The 21,907-nt window shown below is 37.0% G+C and overlaps 1 protein-coding gene and 1 long non-coding RNA gene across 2 annotated transcripts in view; both read right to left on the bottom strand.

Annotated features, from left to right (window-relative positions):
* Positions 1–21,907, bottom strand: part of ARHGAP42 (Rho GTPase activating protein 42) — a 339,332-nt gene that overhangs the window by 135,758 nt on the left and 181,667 nt on the right. The gene's annotated exons all lie outside the window — the stretch shown is intronic.
* On the bottom strand, positions 1,045–21,901 carry LOC121039467 (uncharacterized). The gene is made up of 3 exons (XR_005794814.1): positions 21,538–21,901; positions 15,876–15,878; positions 1,045–1,197 (listed from the first exon to the last, which is right to left on the bottom strand). It is a non-coding gene; the product is annotated as an uncharacterized LOC121039467 (long non-coding RNA).

The following is a 21,907-nucleotide window of genomic DNA, read 5'->3' as shown; positions in this document are numbered from 1 at the left end:
TAAACTCCTAGTCAACACCGCTAAACTAAATTTTGAATGATAAGGATACGGAGAACACTCTCTCTTCCTACTACATGGAAAATTGATGATGGGGCAGAGAGAATCAGTTAGGTTGTATAAATATAATGCAAAGGAGACAGTTTAAAAAATTTCTTTTAATGTTTATTCATTTTTGAGAGAGAGAGAGACAGACAGACAGACAGACAGCCCATGAGTGGGGTGAGGCAGAGAGAGGGGAGACACAGAATCTGAAGCAGGCTCCAGGCTCTGAGCTGTCAGCACAGAGCCCAACATGGGGCTTGAACGCATGAACCACGAGATCATGACCTGGCCAAAGCTGGATGTTTAACTGACTGAGCCACCCAGGCACCCCCAAAGCAGATAGTTTAAAAGTGAGGCCAAGGACAACTGACAAATGAACAAATGCTCAACATCACTCATCATCAGGGAAATACAAATCAAAACCACAATGAGATACACTTTACACCTGTCAGAATGGCTAACATTAACTCAGGCAACAGCAGATGTTGGCGAGGATGCAGAGAAAGAGGATCTCTTTTGCACTGCTGGTGGGAATGCAAGCTGGCGCAGCCACTATGGAAAACAGTATGGAAGTTCCTAAAAAACCTAAAAATAGCACTACCCTACAACCTAGCAATTGCACTAGTAGGTATTTATCCAAGGGATACAAGTGTGCTGTTTCAAAGGAGCACATGCACCCCCATGTTTATAGCAGTACTATCAACAATAGCCAAAGTCTGGAAAGAGCCCAAATGTCCATCGACAGATGAATGAATAAAGAAGATGAGGTGTGTATATATACAATGGAGTATTATTCGGCAAACAAAAAGAATGAAATCTTGCTATTTGTAACTACATGGATGGAACTGGAGGGTTTTATGCGAAGTGAAATTAGCCAATCAGAGAAAGGCAAATATCATATGACTTCACTCATATGAGGACTTTAAGATACAAAACAGATGAACATAAGGGAAGCAAAAATAATATAAAAATAATATAAAAAATAATATAAAAACAGGAAAGGGGACAGAACATAAGAGACTCTTAAATATAGAGAACAAACTGAGGGTTGCCAGAGGGCTTGTGGGAGGGGGGATGGGATAAATGGGTAAGGGGCATTAATGAATCCACTTCTGAAATCAATGTTGCACCATATGGTAACTAACTTGGATGTAACTAAGTAAGTAAATAAATAAATAATTTTTAAACATGGAAAAAAAAAAAGTCAGGCCAAGGAAAAGATACAATAAGTCCCGTGCTGGAATAGAATTATTTGACATTTTTTAAGCAGCAATTTTATACTAAGCACCTCCATACATATATTAACTCTCACAAATCCTAGGAAGAACTAGGTATCACCTTTTACTGGCATCAAAGTTAAGCAATTGTCCTGAAGCCATTAAGTTCACACATGACACTGCCAGGAATCAAAACCCAAGTCTATTTGACTCAAAAACCTGTGCTTTTTCCTCCAAAAAGAAAAAAGACAGAAAGAAAGAAACAAAGAAAGAAAGAAAGAAAGAAAGAAAGAAAGAAAGAAATCCTCTGAAAATACAGAATACAACCAAACCTCATGTAGGAATTTTAAAGAGAAGCCATGAGAAGCTACACCTTTCTTTTCTAAATATTAAGTGCTACCTGGTAATTAAGAGATTTGATCCTAAAATTCTAATGTATAGAATAGCCTTCTATGAGTATTATAGTAAAGACTCATAATACATATGAATTTGCTTCCCAGAGGAGTCTTGTTTTTCAAGGAATTAATCAAAATCAAAATTTCCCAAAGGCTAAGTAAACAACATAACAGACCAGAAAATACACTTAGAAAAATTTTTAAATATCAATGCACTTGAGCTTAATTTTCAAAAGGGAATACTGTTCTTTCAGATTTGAGTCCATGGCACATCAAGAAAAACTAAACAAATACCATTTAGCACTCCAATTCTAATGGTAAAAAATTTAAGAATTTGGCTTAAAGAGACAAAGCATCTCACAATGAGCTCACCAAAATTACCAGCTGGGACCAGTAAACCACATTTACCAAATAAGGCAAGTTTTTTCAATGCCTGAAATCTTTCTACAGTGAGCTCACTTCACTTCTCACTGGGTTTTAACAATAATTGTAGAGGTCATCTCTCCAACTCAGAGTCAGTAAATCACCAGGCTCTCAATGCAAACGTAGGCTGCACGGTCTCTGGAGAACATTCTGTTTGGCTTCATGTTATTACTGACTGGATACAGAAGAGAAAGACACAAAATTTACAATAAAAGCAGAACACTAAGAAGCTGTATTAAGCAAAACCTATTGATAAAGGCAGTGAGAGCTGTTTATTATTGTGAAAAAAATAGACATTACCCTACTATTCTCAATATATGTGTCCAGTTGCAAACATGCTCGTTATTTAGTGCCAAGTCTTTACAAACATATTCACAAATTTCAATAATTTTGGTTACCAAATGAGTCACCTTATCATACAATCCCGAAGTACCAAAATAATCTTTTCCATTACTAATGGCTGCTTTTGTATAGTATAGAAATGGTACACACAAACAAAAGAAAGTTACATCTATGATGAGATTTACCACAGTCTTACTTAGAACAACACTGTTGGGAGGAGGGTTCTCCATATATTTAGCAGTTCCAGTTGCGATGTGAAACCTCAACAAAAGCAAGCAATGGTAAAGTGGTTTTTACTTGGCCATCTCTTAACTATTTAAATATATTCTACTTCAGAGGTAAAAAAGATTCTTTATCTTCTTCTAAACTGCCATATGCAAAAAACCATAGCTCTAAATTGCGACTATATATTTGGCATCAAAGGTGAAAGATTACCAGTAAGATAAAATATACTAGAAATAAAAAATCTTGGTGTTTATGTTGCAAACATGACTTTTAACCACTAATCTCTTCAAAGTCACACTCAATTTTATCTTAGTATAAATTCTGTGGTTTTCTAACTTAGGAAGCAAAGTCATCAACTTCACTTTATTAAGTCTGACACCAGAGAAGGTCCACATTTGTATGAAGATCTAAAAGACTGTAGCAGTTAATACTGAAATTTGTTTCAAGACTTACACTGAGCATTGTAAATTTCTTTCTGCAAGGGAGCAAATGGTAAATATATTATGCTTTGTGGGTCACATGGTCTCTAAGACTGCTATACAATTCAGCTGTTACAAGATTAGAGTTGCCATAGGAAAAAAAAACAAGATACTAGATGAAGATGACGGCTCACCATCATCCTGCTGATCACTTAGATTCCACCCACATCTGCCTGAATAACCCACAAAACTACGAGAAGATTAGCAAAATGGACTCTCCAGAGCCAAGCATAGAAAAGAGGCCCATGGAAGCGGGTAGAAAGGGCGAAGAGGGGGTGCGTGCTACACAGACTGGCGGGAGGGAGCTGAGGCGGTGGAGGGGCAGCATGCCTGGCAAGGCAGAGCCCCCAAGTGTGGCTTCCAAAAGCGGAGGGGCCAGGCTCAGTGAGTTCTGACAGCCAGCGGGACTTAACATCTGGAATGTTAGAGGTCAACAGCTCTGCTCTCAAAGAGCAGGGAGGGAGAGAGGACACTGGGAGGGAGAGTTGTTGAGCCCCTGAAGATAGAGCTCAGCTTCGAGGGGGAACAAGGCACTGGCAAGTGCCATTTCCCTCCCCCATCCCCCAGCTGAAATTCCAACAGGAACCAGTTCCCATCACCGAACTTGCTTGCACCTTGCAAACGCCCAACGCTGTGCTTCTGGGGACCCATTCCTCCAACCAGTCGGCTTCCCTCCTGGAGCTACAGGGCCCCTCCCACAGGGACCACCGAAGGCAAAGCTAGCTAAGCCTGCCCCTCCACTCCTGTGCACCTTGCAGATCCACCCAGGCTAATACACCAGATACCATGGAAGCAGCAGCGTGCAAGTAGCCCAGACAGGGGCCACTCTACCCCACAGTGAATCCCGGCCCTAGGAGAGGGGAAGATAAGGTACACACCAGTCTGACTGTGGCCCCACTGGTGAGCTGGGGGCAGACATCTGGTCAGACTGTGGCCCTGCCCACCAACACAAGTTTCTCGGAACAGCACAGGGGAAGTGCCCTGCAGATTAGAGCCACCGCAGGGACTACCCAAAATGACAAAATGGAAGAATTCTCCTCAAAAGAAACTCCAAGAAGTAGTGACAGCTAACGAATTGATCAAAAATGATTTAAGCAATATAATGGAACAAGAATTTAGAATAATAGTCATAAAATTAATCGCTGGGCTTGAAGAAGCATAGAGAACAACAGAGAATCTGTTGCTACAGAGATCAAGGGAATAAGAAATAGTCATGAGGAGCTAAAAAATGTTATAAATGAGATGCAAAATAAAATGGAGGTGGCCATAGCACGAATTGAAGAGGCAGAGGAGGTACTAGGTGAATTAGAAGATAAAATTGCAGAAAAAGAGGAAGCTGAGAAAAAGATTTAAAAAATCCAGGAGTATGAGGGGAGAATTAGAGAACTAAGTGATACAATCATATGGAACAATATACTTATCATATGAATTCCAGAAAAAGAAGACAGAGAGAAAGGGGCTGAAGGTGTACTTGAACAAATCATAGCTGAGAAATTCCCTGATCTGGGGAAGGAAAAAGGCATTGAAATTCAAGAGGCACAGAGAACTCCCTTCAGAAGTAACTTGAATCTATCTTCTCCAAGACTTGTCATAGTGAACCTGGCAAAATACAAGGATAAAGAGAAAATTCTGAAAGCAGCTAGGGATAAACATGCCCTAACATATAAAGGGAGACCTATAAGACTCGTGACTGATCTCTCTTCTGGAACTTGGCAGGCCAGAAAGGAATGACAGGGGATCTTCAATGTGATGAAGAGAAAAAATATGCAGCCGAGAATCTTTTATCCAGTAAGTCTGTCACTCAGAATAGAAGGAGAGATAAAGGTCTTCCCAAACAAAACTGAAGGAATTCATCACCACTAAACCAGCACTACAAGAGATCCTAAGGGGGATTCTGTGAGTGAAATGTTGCAAGGACATGAGTACCAGAGACATCACTACAAGCATGAAATCTACAGACATGACAAGGACTCTAAACCCATATCTTTCAATAATAACACGGAATGTAAATGGACTAAATGCTCCCACCAAAAGACATAGGGTATCAGAAGGGATAAAAAAAAACAAGACCCATCTATTTGCTGTCTACAAAAGACTCATTTTAGACCTGAGGACACTTTCAAGAGGAAAGTGAGGGGATGGAGAACTATCTATCATGTTACTGGAAATCAAAAGAAAGCTGGAGTAGCCATACTTATATCAGACAAACTAGACTTTAAATTAAAGCCTGTAACAAGAGATGAAGAAGGGCATTATATAATAATTACAGGGTCTATCCATCAGGAAGAGCTAACAATTATAAATATCTCTGCGCTGAATACGGGAGCCCCCAAATATATAAAACAATCACAAACATAAGGAACCCTATTGATAAGAATGTGGTAATTGCAGGGGATTTTAACACCCCACTTACAACAATGGATACATCATCTAGACACAGGATCAATAAAGAAACAAGGGCCCTGAATGAGACATTGGATCAAATGGACTTGACAGATCTATTTAGAACTCTGCATCCCAAAGCAACAGAATATACTTTCTTCTCAAGTGCACATGGAACATTCTCCAAGATAGATCGCATACTGGGTCACAAAATAGCCCTTCATAACTATAAAAGAATTGAGATAATACCTTGCACACTTTCAGACCACAGTGCTATGAAGCTTGAAATCAACCACAGGACAAAGGCTGGAAAACCTCCAAAAGCATGGAGGTTAAAGAACACCCTATTAAAGAATGAATGGGTCAACCAGGCAATTAGAGAAGAAATTAAAAAATATATGGAAACAAATGAAAATGAAAATACAACAATCCAAACACTGGGATGCAGTGAAGGTAGTCTTAGGAGGAAAATACATTGCAATCCAGGCCTATCTCAAGAAACAAGAAAAACCCCAAATACAAAATATAACAGCACACCTAAAGGAACTAGAAGCAGAACAGCACAGACACCCCAACCCCAGCAGATGAAGAGAAATAAAGATCAGAGCAGAAATAAACACTATAGAGTACAAAAAAACTGTGGAGCAGATCATTGAAACCAAGAGCTGGTTTTTTGAAAAAATAAACAAAATTGATAAACCTCTGGCCAGGCTTCTCAAAAAGAAAAGGGAGATGACCCAAATAGATAAAATCATGAATGAAAATGCAATTATAACAACCAACCCCTCAGAAATATGAGCAATTATCAAGGAATACTATGAAAAATTATATGCCAACAAAGTGGACAACCTGGAAGAAATGGACAAATTCCTAAGCACCCACACACTTCCAAAACTCAAACAGGAAGAAATAGAAAACTTGAACAGACCCATAACCAGTAAAGAAATTGAATCAGTTATCAAAAATCTCCCAACAAATAAGAATCCAGGCCCACATGCCTTCCCTGGGGAATTCTACCAGACATTTAAAGCAGACATAATACCTATCCTTCTCAAGCTGTTCCAAAAAATAGAAAGGGAAGGAAAACTTCCAGACTCATTGTATGAAGCCAGCATTACTTTGATTCCCAAACCAGACAAAGACCCAGCAAAAAAAGAGAACTAAAGGCCAATATCCCTGATGAATACGGATGCAAAAATTCTCAATAAGATACTAGCAAATCGAATTCAACAGCATACAAAAAGAATTATTCACCATGATCAAGTGGGACTCATTCCTGGGCTGCAGGGCTGGTTCAACATTTGTAAATCAATCAATGTGGTAGATCACATTAATAAAAGAAAAGAAAAGAACCATATGATTCTGCCAATCAATGCAGAAAAAGCATTTGACAAAATTTAGCATTCTTTCTTAATACAAATCCTCGAGAAAGTCAGGATAGAAGGAACACACTTAAACATCATAAAAGCCATTTATGAAAAGCCCACAGCTAATATCATCCTTCATGGGGAAAAACTGAGGGCTTTCCCCCTGAGATCATGACCACGACAGGGATGTCCACTCTCACCGCTGTTGTTTAACATAGTGTTGGAAGTGCTAGCATCAGCAATCAGACAACAAAAGGATATCAAAGACATCAAAATTGGCAAAGATGAAAGCAAGCTTTCACTTTTTGCAGATGACATGATACTATACATGAAAAACACGACAGACTCCACCAAAGACTGCTAGAACTGACACATGAATTCAGCAGAGTCACAGGATACAAAATTAATGTACAGAAATCAGTTGTATTCTTATACACTAATAATGAAGCAACAGAAAAACAAATAAAGAAACTGGTCCCATTCACAATTGCACGAAGAATCATAAAATACCTAGAAATAAACCTAACCACAGATGTAAAAGATCTGTATGCTGAAAACTATACAAATCTTATGAAGGAAATTGAAGAAGACACAAAGAAATGGAAAAACATTCAGTTTCATGGATTGGAAGAATAAATATTGTTAAAATGTCAATACTCCCCAAGCAGTTTATATATTCAATGCAATCCCAATAAAAATTGCACCAGCATTCTTCTTGAAGCTAGAACAAGCAATCCTAAAATTTGTATTGGACCGCAAAAGAGCCTGAATAGCCAAAGTACTATTGAAGAAGAAAACCAAAGCGGGAGACATCACAATCCCAGACTTTAGCCTCTAGTACAAAGCTGTAATCATCAAGACAGCATGGTATTGGCACAAAAACAGACACATAGACCAACAGAATAGAATAGGGACTCCAGAATTGGACCCACAAATGTATGGTCAACTAATCTTTGACAAAGCAGGAAAGAATATTCAATGGAGAAAACACAGTCTCTTTTTTAAAAAAAAAATGTTTAATGTTTATTCATTTTTGAGAGACAGAGCATGAGCGGGGAAGGGGCAGAGAGAGGGAGACACAGAATCCGAAACAGGCTCCAGGCTCTGAGCTGTCAGCACAGGGCTCGAACTCACAAACTGCGAGATCCTGACCTGAGCTGAAGTCAGATGCTCAACTGACTGAGCCATCCAGGCGCCCCAGAAAGTCAGTCTCTTTAACAAATGGTGTTGGGAGAACTGGACAGCAACATGCGGAAGAATTAAACTAGACCACTTTCTTACCATTCACAAAAATAAACTCAAAATGGATAAAGAACCTGAATGTGAGACAGGAAACCATCAAAACCCTAGAGGAGAAAGCAGGAAAAAACCTCTCTGACCTCAGCTGCAGCAATTTCTTACTTGACACATCTCCAAAGGCAAGGGAATTAAAGGCAAAAATGAACTATTGGGACCTCATGAAGATAAAAAGCTTCTGCACTGCAAAGGAAACAACCAACAAAACTAAAAGGCAACCAACGGCATGGGAAAAGATATTTGCAAATGACATATCAGACAAGGGCTAGTATCCAAATCTATAAAGAGCTCACCAAACTCCACACCCGAAAAACAAATAACCCAGTAAAGAAATGGGCAGAAAACATGAATAGACACTTCTCTAAAGGAGACATCCAGATGGCCAGCAGGCACATGAAAAGATGCTCAGTGTTGCTCCTCATCAGGGAAATACAAATCAAAACCACAGAGATAACACCTCATGCCAGTCAGAGTGGCTAAAATGAACAAATCAGGAGACTATAGATGCTGGCGAGGATGTGGAGAAATGGGAACCCTCTTGCACTGTTGATGGGAATGCAAACTGGTGCAGCTGCTCTGGAAAACAGTGTGGAGGTTCCTCAAAAAATTAAAAATAGATCTACCTTATGACCCAGCAATAGCACTGTTAGGAATTTACCCAAGGGATATAGGAATGCTGATACATAGGGGCACTTGTACCCCAATGTTTATAGCAGCCCTTTCAACAATAGCCAAATTATGGAAAGAGCCTAAATGTCCATCAACTGATGAATGGATAAGGAAATTGTGGTTTACATACACAATGGAATACTACGTGGCAATGAGAAAGAATGAAATATGGCCTTTTGTAGCAATGTGGATGGAACTGGAGAGTGTTATGCTAAGTAAAATAAGTCATACAGAGAAAGACAGATACCATATATTTTCACTCTTATGTGGATGCTGAGAAACTTAACAGAAGACCATGGGGGAGGGGAAGAAAAAAAAAGAGAGGGAGAGAGCCAAATCATAAGACACTCTTAAAAACTAAGAATAGGGGCGCCTGGGTGGCGCAGTTGGTTAAGCGTCCGACTTCAGCCAGGTCACGATCTCGTGGTCCGTGAGTTCGAGCCCCACGTCGGGCTCTGGGCTGATGGCTCAGAGCCTGGAGCCTGTTTCCGATTCTGTGTCTCCCTCTCTCTCTGCCCCTCCCCCATTCATGCTCTGTCTCTCTCTGTCCCAAAAATAAATAAACGTTGAAAAAAAAAATTTAAAAAAAAAAAGAAAAAAAAATTAAAAACAAAAAAAAAACTAAGAATAAACTGACGGTTGATGGGAGTTGGGGGTGTGGTGGGTGATAGGCATTGAGGAGGGCACCTGTTGGGGTGAGCACTGGTTGTTGCATGGAAACCAATTTGACAATGAATTTCATATTTAAAAAAATTTTAAAAAAGAAAACACAAACAAATGAGCAATGCTGCCTTCTAATAAAACTTTATGAGCACTGAATCTTATTTTCACATAATTTTCACATAATAACATACTGTTTTTTTAATTTTTTAAAAACTATTTAAGAATGTAGAAACCACACATATTCGTAGTTTAAGGTCCACACAAAAACCGGCAGTAAGCCAGATTTGGCCTACAGTTTATCCATCTTGGCCTTAAAACAGAAATTAATACTTTAAACACAGAAAAGGAAACAAAGGTCACCCTTAAACTCTTCACGGTGGAAAATCATCCTGAGGTAGAAGAGGATAGAGTCACGTGTGTCCTTTAATGGATACTTGCTCTGCACTGGAACTGGTAAAATATCACACAGGATGGTGGGATCAGTCTCTCCTGGGCCATCATTCCTTTGGGAATTTGGTAACAGCTGAATTCAGAGATGGGAACATCAGCCTCTCATACCCAAAGGAAAGGACAGAAAAAAGTTTTAAAAAGGAAAGATGTGGTAGACTGGAGAAATGTACTGACTTAGAAGAAAAGCATTAGAATAGCAGGAGCTGCTAAATCAGAGAATAAGAAAAAAAAAAAAAAAGCAGTGGCCTATGGAAACTTCAGGGCTAACAAAGAGGATCATCTCTGAACTACTTGAGAAGGGGAGAGGATTATTCTAGGGGTTTGTAGCTTACTGCAAAGACCTTTATATGACATAGGCCAAAGGTTCCCCTCCTGCTGGTGTGGTTTTCCTGCTACCAGGCCTGTGTGGCTGGCAGGTACACAGAAATGACTGGATTTCCTAATGGCAGAAAAAGATTTCATAAACATTCTAATGCAAAGATTGATGAATCAGTGGCTGGCAGTTGGTCTTTCAGACTCCATCCAGCCTTACACCTTGCTCATAAGTTATCATCTTAAAATGTAGACCAAGACTCTGCCCACATGAGTATCATGTCTGCCATATGAGTAGAAGATTAAAGTATCATGGTTAGGAGCATGTACCTTAGAGCCAAACCACCTGGCTTCAATCCTGTGCTTTGTCATTTACCAGCTGCCTAATCATTAACAAATGACATTATTCTCTCTGTGGCTCAAGTTTACTCAATAGTAAGAAGAGGATGAAAATAATAGCTCCTACCTCATAGAGTTGTTGTAAAGATTAAATAAATATTATGTGAGCTGCCTAGAATACATCTCACAGGTATGATCATTATCTATTATATCTTGTTCATCATCATCATGATTATTAACAAAAAAAAAAAAGTCCTTGGTGCAGCACAAAACTCTCCATTATTCTTCGTTGACTGAGTATTTCTTGCCTCATTTCTCACTAATTTGCCTTCACTTTCCACTTACATTTGCATGCTAAGCAAGGACCCAATATTTATTCATAGTATGGGTTATGACATTGGTGGGTTACATAACCAGTCTCATGAGTTATAGCCAGCACTTGTTTGAAATGAAAAAGATTAGAGTAGAATACAACTGAAAATACCAGAGTATATATGTGGTAATGGAAGTATGTTAGCATATGTATTCATTGAATTCTGATGTATAATGCATGTCTTAATGTGGTTCATGTTAGGGAGGAAAAAAAGGTGAAAAGCAACAGCTCTAATCACACCAGAATATATCAAGTTTCCAAACCATTTTCTAAAGCCATCAGAATTTTTTTTACACCATTATGACTCTTCTCTTTTGCCTGCGATGCTGTTTATCCCTTGCACTAACTGGAAAGTTTCTGCTAGCCATTACATTGCACTTGCTGATACCAGAATATCACAAAAGTCTTGGCCATCCTCCCCCTGGTTAAAAGAATGAATTGTTCCTTCCATTGTGCATGTAAATACTGTGGGCATATTTCAGATACATCATTAATTCCATTTCATCATAATTATTTGTTTTTCTGTGGCTTCTTTTGCTATACTGTTAGCTCCATGAAGGCAAGCACCATATTTTATTTTTGTGTCTCTAGACTTCACATCATCCTGACAAAGCAGATCAACACTGTCCAATTGAATGTTTGTTGTTTTTTTATCAATGACTTAAGATGGATGATGGGATGCTAATCCACTTTCTAATGACTCAGAGCAGGGCACAGAGGATTAAGCAGCAGAGGAGAGCCTGTTATTAGATGAAAAAATATAGATGCCAAAATATCTTATTACTTTGGAATGAAGTAAATGAAACACAGCAAAAGTCTCACCATCAAACCCACAGTCAACTGGGTCAGTATGGAATCAAAGTGCTCTACCTTAATTCCTGCTGAGATTTGATTTTGATCTGAATAAACAGTGTGACATGAACAATGAAAACTTAAGTAATTTTATAGGTCTCTATTGATATTTTTAAAATTTTTATTGTTATAACAACCAGATACTCTTTGGGGCTTCGAGTTCAGTTTTCACTGCTAAATTTTAGCATGAACACTTAAAAACTAAAGCTGTTAACAGAAAACAAGAGTTTGATAAGTTGAAACAATGTCCTATTAAGAATAACTGTATGTATAATAGGAATGTTCAACAAATGCAGATATTTCCTGACAATGACCCTAGCAACTTTGAGATACTCAGTACATGTTTATTTTGTTTTGTTTTGTTTGCTTGACTAGATATGAAAATGTTCTGTATTTCAGATGTAACAAAAGGTTTAATTAATTTTGTAGGGAAAGTAGTCTGAAGTTCTTCATAATTTAATTTTTAAATCTATTAAAGTTTCCTAAATATTAACTCACTGATTTATAGTCTTTAGAGGGTTTCCAATTACTCAATGCATATTATAAAGCTTTAATTCCAATATGATATACACAAAATATAGGTGAGGGCAATAAGAAAAGCCCAATGAAGTATCATTAAAATTCAAATGCTGAGGGGCACTGGGGTGGCTCACTCGGTTAAGCTTTGGATTTCGGCTCAGGTCATGATCTCACAGTTCATGAGTTTGAGTCCTGCATTGGGTTCACTGCTATCAGCTGAGAGCCTGCTTCAGATCCTCTGTACCTTCTTTCTCCATCCCTCCCTTGCTTATGCTGTCTCTCTCTCTCTCTCTCTCAAAAATGAGTGAACATTAAAAAAAAAATTTAAATGCTCACTTAATTCATTTCCAACAACCCTAAAGAATAGATTGTAAGATACAAAATCTAGTATTCTATAAAAATTATTTGAAAAATCCTTCATCTTCCTTCTTCCATCCTAGATCACCCTGAAAATAAGTTCTGACATTTATGTGTGTTTTCTCAATTAACAAGCAACTATTATGATATAAAATTAAACACAGGAGGATATTATTCACAGAGGGTAGTCATTTTATCAAAGCTCTCCAGTTAACATCAAATGTGTGTACTACAAAACCATGTATTTCTGATCCTTTAAATGTACACCTGTTTCTATCTGCAACTTGCATTGAATTGTAAAATTTAAGTGTGAAATAAAATGTTTTCCAATTCTATGGTGTTTAGTTTTCCATAGAAATCAATATAAAGTTTCCTAAGTGTTTCGGAATATTTCTAATAATTTAAATTTGAAAAAAAATAACAATCACTGATAGCTTCCCGACCACCTAAGGGATAATTAAAAAGGTAGAAGGTGTAAGGAAAAATGTTAATGTATATAGCAATAAGAAGCATAAATTCTCATGTAGCAAATTCTTCTGCAATAGGGCAGCCAGTAGATGTGAGGAAAAAATGAATCTACAGATAAAAACGCCAGCTATTGAACAAAGAAACTACCTTGTTTTCTAGAAAAGATATAAAATTCACAGGGGAAATGTCCTCAGGGGAGATGCTCCATGAGCATTTGAACTTCTGGACTTCCAAGAATTTCTGAAATCCTCACTGTTGTCCCTATTGAAAGCAAGGGATCTAGAAAATTTTCATTAGTTATTTGGAATTTCTCCTTCCACCAGGTTAACTTTAAGTAAATGGATTTGCTACAGAGAAGACTTCAATACATGGAAAAAGGCTTGATTCCCACCCAAAAAGGCTGACCATTGAAGAATTCTATTGAATAACAAGGTTTTTCACTCAGTATAGATTTTAACAATAACATTATGAGGCTCCACTGCATTTCATCAATTACTATTTATGTAGAACACTTGTAAATTGCAATAAAATTTAATAAGCTATATATTTGACCTAAAAAATTAGTATAAGGATCTTTTATAAATATACAAATTCTGGGAAGCTTAAAATGTTTCCTAAGTATCAGTCTTTTGGCATCAACATAAGGATAATCAGGAGGGGGACAAAAAGTGATAATCGTATCTTCAATTTACTATAATAAAAATATAACACAAGAGTTTATCCTCCTATCTGAGCACATAACAGCCACTTAAGAAAGTTATAATAATCTATGTATGTATATACATATACATATACACTTAACATATAGTGATGTAATAAATATATATATTGACTTAATTGTTCAGAAGGCCTTTAGGTTATGTCCCTATCCAGAATTGTAACTATAGGAGGCTCAGTTTTTCTAATGGACTAGCAAACTCTGAAATGTGAAGAAAATAATACCCTCACCAATTTTTGAAACATGTAGAGACACTGAATGGTACCACATGTCAAGTAAAGAGACTACTACTGACTCACTGTCTCCAGGGGATGTGATCTGGTTTGTTTTTCTAGTGGTGGCAATGGGGTCAATCAATTAGAGATGATATTCACCTCACAAGAATGTTGTAATGATGGTGAAAATACAATATGAACTCAAAAAAAAAAACCAAAAACAAAAACAAAAAACAAGGACTTACATTCCTATGATAAAGGCAGGTATATTATGCTGCCCAAATTACTAAGTTAGCAACAGAAGGGTTGGACATGAGTGCCTAGCTAAAGTACACCTGCACCTCTGGGTTGCTGGTAATGCTGCTTGATCTTTCTAGGTGTCAGGTTAGTCATATGGAAAATACTTCCTAACTTCATACTTTGTAGGACTATTGTAAGTAATAGCACTTCACAAGATTTACAGTGTTTTTAACTATAGGTACTGTCCAGGTAGGCCCCTCTTGCTTGGTAACCCTGAGAACTGCACTTAATAATCTAGAATCAACAGTGATTTTTCTCTGCCTATAAAAGAAAATAAGGCAAACTAAACTACATGAACAATGATCTTATTTTTACTGTAATACTTTTGGTTAATACTGACAAAAAGTATATAATGTGAATACTGATTATTAACTATGAAAGCAATTAACATCTTAGTACTTGCCATGTAGAAGAAATTACACTAAGAAATTTATTTGAAATGTCAAATTATGCTATCACATCAATCATATGAAGACGGTCCTATTATTGTCTCCAGTTTTTTTTCAGATAGGAAACTAAGACTTAGAAAAGGTAATTAACTTACCCAAGTTCACAGTTCCTATGAGTACTATGTGTCAGGTTTTGATCAAGTGTGTATGACTGTATAGAACCTGCTGGTAAATTATAAGACACTATCTGCTCTCCAAATGAGCTAAGTAGCCAATTTTCCTTCTTTAAAAATAAAGGAATTAATTAATATTTCTTGAGCATCAAACATGAAACTCTAGAACTCTAGAACTCTAGAAACTCAAGAACTCTATAGGTTTTATCTTGTTTCTGTTTAAAATCTGACTCTACTTCTTACTAGTCACAAGACCTCAGCCCATTTGCTTAACTTCTTTGCATCTCAGCTTATTTATCTATAAAATGTGCGTAACAGTTTTCCTATCTAATATGCTGGTGTAAGGATTAAATGAGTTTCATGTAAAATAGTACTTGGTTATCTATTATTATTATTTTTAAAGATGACCAAATACCAAAAATCAATAATTCTCAAACCCCATAAAATAGGTTCTAATGACAAAAAGTACAATAAAGAGAATTTCAAAACAACTATGAAATGTTTATAATTTGTCCTAAAAATTCAGCCCCAGAGAATTTCTGTCCAGGAGACAGATTCAGCACAGCAGTCATCAGCGGCACATGCAAAATCAATCCTGACCATCCTCTCTGTAGAACCTGTTGACAACTAGGGGCGCCTGGGTGGCTCGGGTAAGTGTCTGATTTCGGCTCAGGTCATGATCTCGCGATCTCTGAGTGTGAGCCCCGCATCAGGCTCTGTGCTGACAGCTCTGAGCCTGGAGCCTGCTTCAGATTCTCTGTCTCCCTCTCTCCCTGCCCCTCCCCCACTCACACTCTGTCTTTCTCTCTCAAAAATAAACATTAAAAAAATTAAATAAAAAAGAACTTGTTGACAACTGGAGGAAAAGTAAGGTGATGTACTAAATCCATACTCTGATGCTATAAACCACATTCTTTTGGACTGTTCCCATAATGAGCCCAATGTATTACCCATTAAATTAGATTAATAAGTCAGTTAAATGGCAAAAACTTTATAATTTGTAATAAGTAAAGCATCTATAACCCTTCTAGTTTCTCTAAGTCATTTGTCTATTTAAGACAACAAATTAGACTGAAGCCATTTTTTACATGAAAGAAATCTAAGACTATGTGACAAACTAATCGTGACAACTGTCCACAGATTTTAGATACAACATGCTAAAATAATTAGAGGTGCAAGACATATTTAAAAATAATAAACGCTCAGGGGCACCTGGGTGGCTCAGTCAGTTGAGTGTCCAACTCCTGATTTTGGCTCAGATCATGATCTCACGTTTCACGGGTTCAAGCCTCACAATCGGCTCTGTGCTGACAGAGTGGAGCCTGCTTGGGATTCTCTCTCTCCCTCTCTCTCTCCTGCCCCTCCCTCACTTGTGCTCTCTTTCTCTCAAAACAAATAAATAAAATAATAATAATAATAATAATAATAATAATAATAAATGCTCAGAGACCGAACCAAACTCTATTATGGAGAAAATGAAGGGACAAGAATTACCAGGTTCCATTACAGTCTTCAACATGAAACTAACATAAAGAAAATCAGTCCTATTTTGAAATGACTAATATTATATTGTTTATTTTTCTATTAATACCATAATGGATCAATGTTCATATGATTTCTATTAAGGTCTACTTAAAACTGAAAACCAGTCTTAAAAAAAAATGTTTCCCATGGAAATGAAAATGTCTTTTATGGGCAGTATTTCTCAGGTATCTTATCTCTAATGAAATAAGTCAGTATTAAGTGCCTACTGTATGCTGAGGAAAATTAAAAATAAAATTAAGTACATAACTAGGCTTGATTCAAAGTGGGCAAGTTTTAAATGAAGTGGGCATACTTGAAACATTTTTATAATTAAGATGTATTGCACACTAAATCATTTGTTTGCTAAAGGTAAGCAAAATAAAATATTTCACAAAAGAGTATTCTAAAGAGGAGTAATAGAGGACTTGATAGACCAGCAATCTACGGAATTGAGTTCTAATCCTCACTGTGCCAATAACTAGCTGCTCAGTCTGTTTATATGTATAAAATGAGTCCTGGGTCTCCTGAAAGCTGGTTCCATCACCTAAAATATGTAATAGGCTGATATGTAGGTATGTTTACACTATTTCTCTTAATGTATTTGTCTTTGAGTAGGAACTCAGATACAGAGTTCTACCTATTTTTTGGAGTCACCAGTTTATGTAGGAACAGGTTTGGCAAGTATAGATATGACTTAAAAATGATTCTCACTAGGGGCAAGGGCACGATTTTGAATGTAACCAAATATAGTTGTCAATTTATATAAAATGTGAAAACAAGTTATATTTCATTTTGCTGTAATGTATGCTGCTCTGGATATACTTATATTGTGAAAATTTTAGTTTGCATTAATCATTCTGGATACCTATTTTCTACTCATTTCTAGAACTGAAACAGCAGTTTTAACAGGATACAAATTAAAAAACACACACACAAATATTCAATTCTATACTCTGACACATGTAATATGTCAGGCCTGCAAACAATTCCATTCTGCATATACCAGCACACTAAGAACCTCTAAATAAATATACTTTGCAACTATTTATACATAATTTCAGCTATTCAAAAAACAGGAACCATCTCCTCAGTTCAGTGCGGGAACCCCCATCATTAATCTTTTCTAATGGCTTTCAATGGTGCTTTTTCCCCACAACTATAACTCACACAGTGCCTTGCGTTGCACAGCAAGGTATCAGGTGTCTCAAAGTCCACAGAACACACTACAAAAGAAAATGTTTGTGGTCTGTAGACTTAGTCCATGTCAGTTAAATAGGATCATCTGGTTGTGAGGAGAGGGCTACTTTGACTCAGCATTTTCCACTTGGTCCAAGCTGAGGAGGTCACTGACTGCACTGCAGGAGTCTACACTTAACTGACACTCTTACCTTCCAGCTCATCAGCCTGAACACTTCCTGGAAACCTCTATTGTACACACTGTAAAAAGCAGCAGAGTAGCATCTGTAGAATTACCTCTATTTACCAGGAAAATATATAAGTAAAACAGGGAGTAAAGCAATAGAAAAAAATAAACTCCTTCAAATATTTTTATTTCTACCATGGTGTTTCTGCAATACCAAAATAAAACTGACCTATACATATATTTCAGAAGAAAATGCCTGTTTTTTTATTCACTTTACTGAACAAGGATTACTTAGCAGCTTACAATTTAGTACTAAAAGCATCAGGCAGATAAAGTACACAGAATCACCACAACCAAAAGGCCAAGTGCAGTAATCTTTAGGTTCAAGATTTCATTTGAATTCATTTAACAGCAAGTTTAAAACACCTCCCAATGACTAGGCAAAAGGCATAATATACTGTGTGTGTTTTCAGCTGATACGTCCAGCAACTGAGGTGTTTAAAAATAGAATAATAGTAAAAAAAAAAAAAAGATAAAATAAAAAATAAAATAAAATAGGTATAATTATTCATTTTCTTTTAACTATACCTAACCTAAACCTTGAAATAAGAATAATCCTTACACAAGTAAACTCTACTTTAGATGGGCCAAAACACTTGGAATATCCTGTACTAAAGAATTTTTCACAAAGCTCTTTAATTTTATAAAAATATCAGTGAAGTGAAACATTGTAAATTGAGGCTCTAAGGTAAAATGGCTTAATTTCAGACACATACTCAGACATCCTAGCTCTGTGATCTGTTGTGATCACTTCATCATTTTCCTCATTGTAAAAGCAGGTGTAATACCTGTACTCACCTCATGGGTTGCTTGTGAGAATTTAATTAAGTCTCAGATGTAATAGCTCAGTAAGAACCCCTATAATATAGATGTCAATACAGATTAGCTACTATTATTCTTGGAAAAAAAAACTTCCTTGCTCTGAGCACACCCCATATTCTTATTTTCTTCCTTCTTCTGCCCTTCCTTCTCAACTTCCTTATCTGTCCTGTTTTTCTCTCTCAAAACATCAAATGTTGAGTTCTCAGACTATATAGAAGTCCTCTTCTCAATCTATTCTTTCCCGGAAGGACTCTAACTTTACCCATGAATTTAATCACCACCTAGAGGACAATGGTTCCCAAATGTGTATTTCAAATTCAGGTAGGAATATATACATGCAAGCTCAACACCCCCACCTGGATGTCTTGGAGGAACCTCAAATTCATTATGCCTAAAGCCAAACTCATTTTTGCCATCCAAACATTAATGCTGTCTATCTCAGTAAATCACTCCAAAAGTCACCCAATTATGCAACCCAGAACCCTAAGAGTAATCTCTGAAATGTCCTGTTCCTCACTTCCCAGTATGTAACCCATTTCCTACCTTTCCCATTTTACCTCTGAAATACATCCCTTTGTCTCCATAGCCACTATCACCTTCTGAATCTGAAGTCATTATCCCATAGTCCCAAATTGGCTTTCCCAAAGAAGTCCTGTGTGCATTGGTGGTATAGGAAGTCCTGCCCCCTCCAATCCCTGCATGACATGAAACTAGAGGGATATTTAAAATGAAAATATAGGGGCGCCTGGGTGGCGCAGTCGGTGAAGCCTCCAACTTCAGCCAGGTCACGATCTTGCGGTCTGTGAGTTCGAGCCCCGCGTCAGGCTCTGGGCTGATGGCTCAGAGCCTGGAGGCTGTTTCTGATTCTGTGCCTCCCTCTCTCTCTGCCCCTCCCCCGTTCATGCTCTGTCTCTCTCTGTCCCAAAAATAAATAAACGTTGAAAAAAAAGTTAAAAAAAAATAATAAAATAAAATGAAAATATAAAAGATAAAAAAATAACATAAAAATGATAAAAATAAATAAAATTAAATTAAAATTAAATAAATAAAATAAAATAAAATGCAAATATAACAACACTCATCTAGCTACAACTTTTATTTGGCTTAACAATACCCTCAGAATAAGGAACAAAATACTATGGGCCATTAATAAAGCTGTGTGCATGCCATCTGTCTCCATGGTACTCTATATTTCTAACAGCCTGGACCTTTTTCTTCGCCAGGCTCTATCCTCCTTTAAGGCCTTTGCTCATACCCACTCTGCTCCCTCTTTGGGAATATGGGTTATTCCTTTCTCGCCTCTGAACGCCCATTTCTAGCTATTTCTTTATCATTTAGCTCTCTGTTTAACCAATACTTCCTCCAGAAAGTGTTGCCTGGTCCTCTGGACATGGTCAGTTTTATTAATTATACTCTAACAAACTGCTCTTAACTTTTGCATCACAATCCTCAGTGCATTTGTAATTACTTTGGTGTCCGCCTTCCACAAAAGATAATAAGGGACACAACTGCAGAGAGCAAGACTGTTGTGTTTACAACTGTATCCCTTAATCTTATCAAACACCATGCTGGCCACAAGTGGGCCAACTAGGATACTGATAAATGTTTCCTGAATTAATTAACATAAACATGGTTCTGGTTTAGTCACTGACTTGATAATTGTTTATAATTGGTAGAAAAATACACAAAAAACTCTAATTCAACAGACTTTGTTAGTTTCTTACAGGAAATAAGCATAAAAACTACTTGATTCTATAAGAAAGATAATCAATTCTGGAAGGGGAACAAATAATATGAAGAAAGACCAGGACCCCTGTGTGGGTCAGTGAGTTAAGCATCCTAATCTTGACTCTGGGTTAGGTCATCATCCCAGGGTCATGGAATCAAGCCCTGCATTGGACTTTGTGCTTAGTGTACAGCCTGTTTAAGAGTCTCTCTCTCCCTGCCTCTGCCCCTCTCCCCCAGTTGCGTGCTCTCTCTCTCTCTCTCTCTCTCTGTTTTTTGTTTTTTTTGTTTTTGTTTTGTTTTTTGTTTTGTTTTTTGTTTTGTTTTTTGTTTTTGTTTTTGTTTTTTGAGAGAGAGAGAGAGAGGGAATGAGGAAAGCTTCTTTCTGGTGCTGGGATATGAATGAAGCCATGGAGAGGTAAGAAGACTTCAACAGGGAAGGGTAAAAAATACTCCAGGAAGAGGGAAGTTTGTGCAAAGCCATGGACATAGTCAAGAGTATATACAGAGACAGGTGAATGGACAATTGTGCCGGAGGAAGGAGATACACTGAAATGTTGCAAATGGGCACATTGTGGAAAGCTTTCATTATCAGAATTAAACCATCTCTCAAGGAAAACCACTGAAGATTTCATTGGAAGAAGGATGAAGACAGCAAAAACGTGTACAGATTAGGATCAAAGTAAGGAGACCAACTCATAAGCTATTTCAATATTTCAGACAGAAGGGAAGGAGGAAAGAAGGAAAAAATAATTCTGCAGTAGAAGAGACAATACTGCTTGAATGGGGAAGGGGTATGTCATTGACTAAATAGAAAACCAAAATAGAGAAAAGATAGAAGAAGGATGGGAGATGATGAGTTCTGTTTTGGAAACCCTAAATTTTATGTCCTTATATAATGTTGAGCAGGATAGTTTAGGTATGGGTCTGAGAAAGAGGATGCAAATAAATTTCAGAAGCTATTGGGCTCAGGGAAATCTTAATTGGTCTGTAATCAATTAAACAGTAACACAAAGTCTTGAGAAACATGTCTAAAGTTTTTTCACAAACACATTTTTATTAATAATGAAAAAAACACAAAAAATAATAAAAGTTATTTTATTATTACTTACCTAAGTTTTCAATACACCCAATACCTAATTTTTATTTTATATAGTTAGGAAAAAGTGTCTCAATTTTACTTTAACTTCACTCGTTAAAATAGTTAATTTCCCACAATTGTTGGGATGGGAGGAACTCACCCATAACATGCTGACTTTCTCTATTAAGTACAAGAATATCTTTTATGCTTAAAAGAATTCCAGTCTTTGTAACAGGCTCTGTGCAAAAATTTAAAATGATGTACAGAATTTTTTAAAAGGTTAACATCTAATTTCAAAAATGTTAACATCTGAAATTATGTCATCTTTAATTATTAGGAGGATATCTGAAGAATAAAATGTAGCACT

Source organism: Herpailurus yagouaroundi, unplaced genomic scaffold (genome assembly GCF_014898765.1).
Source record: "Herpailurus yagouaroundi ecotype Mexico unplaced genomic scaffold, PumYag 180, whole genome shotgun sequence".
Classification (NCBI taxonomy): domain Eukaryota; kingdom Metazoa; phylum Chordata; class Mammalia; order Carnivora; family Felidae; genus Herpailurus; species Herpailurus yagouaroundi.
Note: the sequence above shows the minus strand (reverse complement) of the source record. Positions and strands in the feature narration are given on the sequence as shown.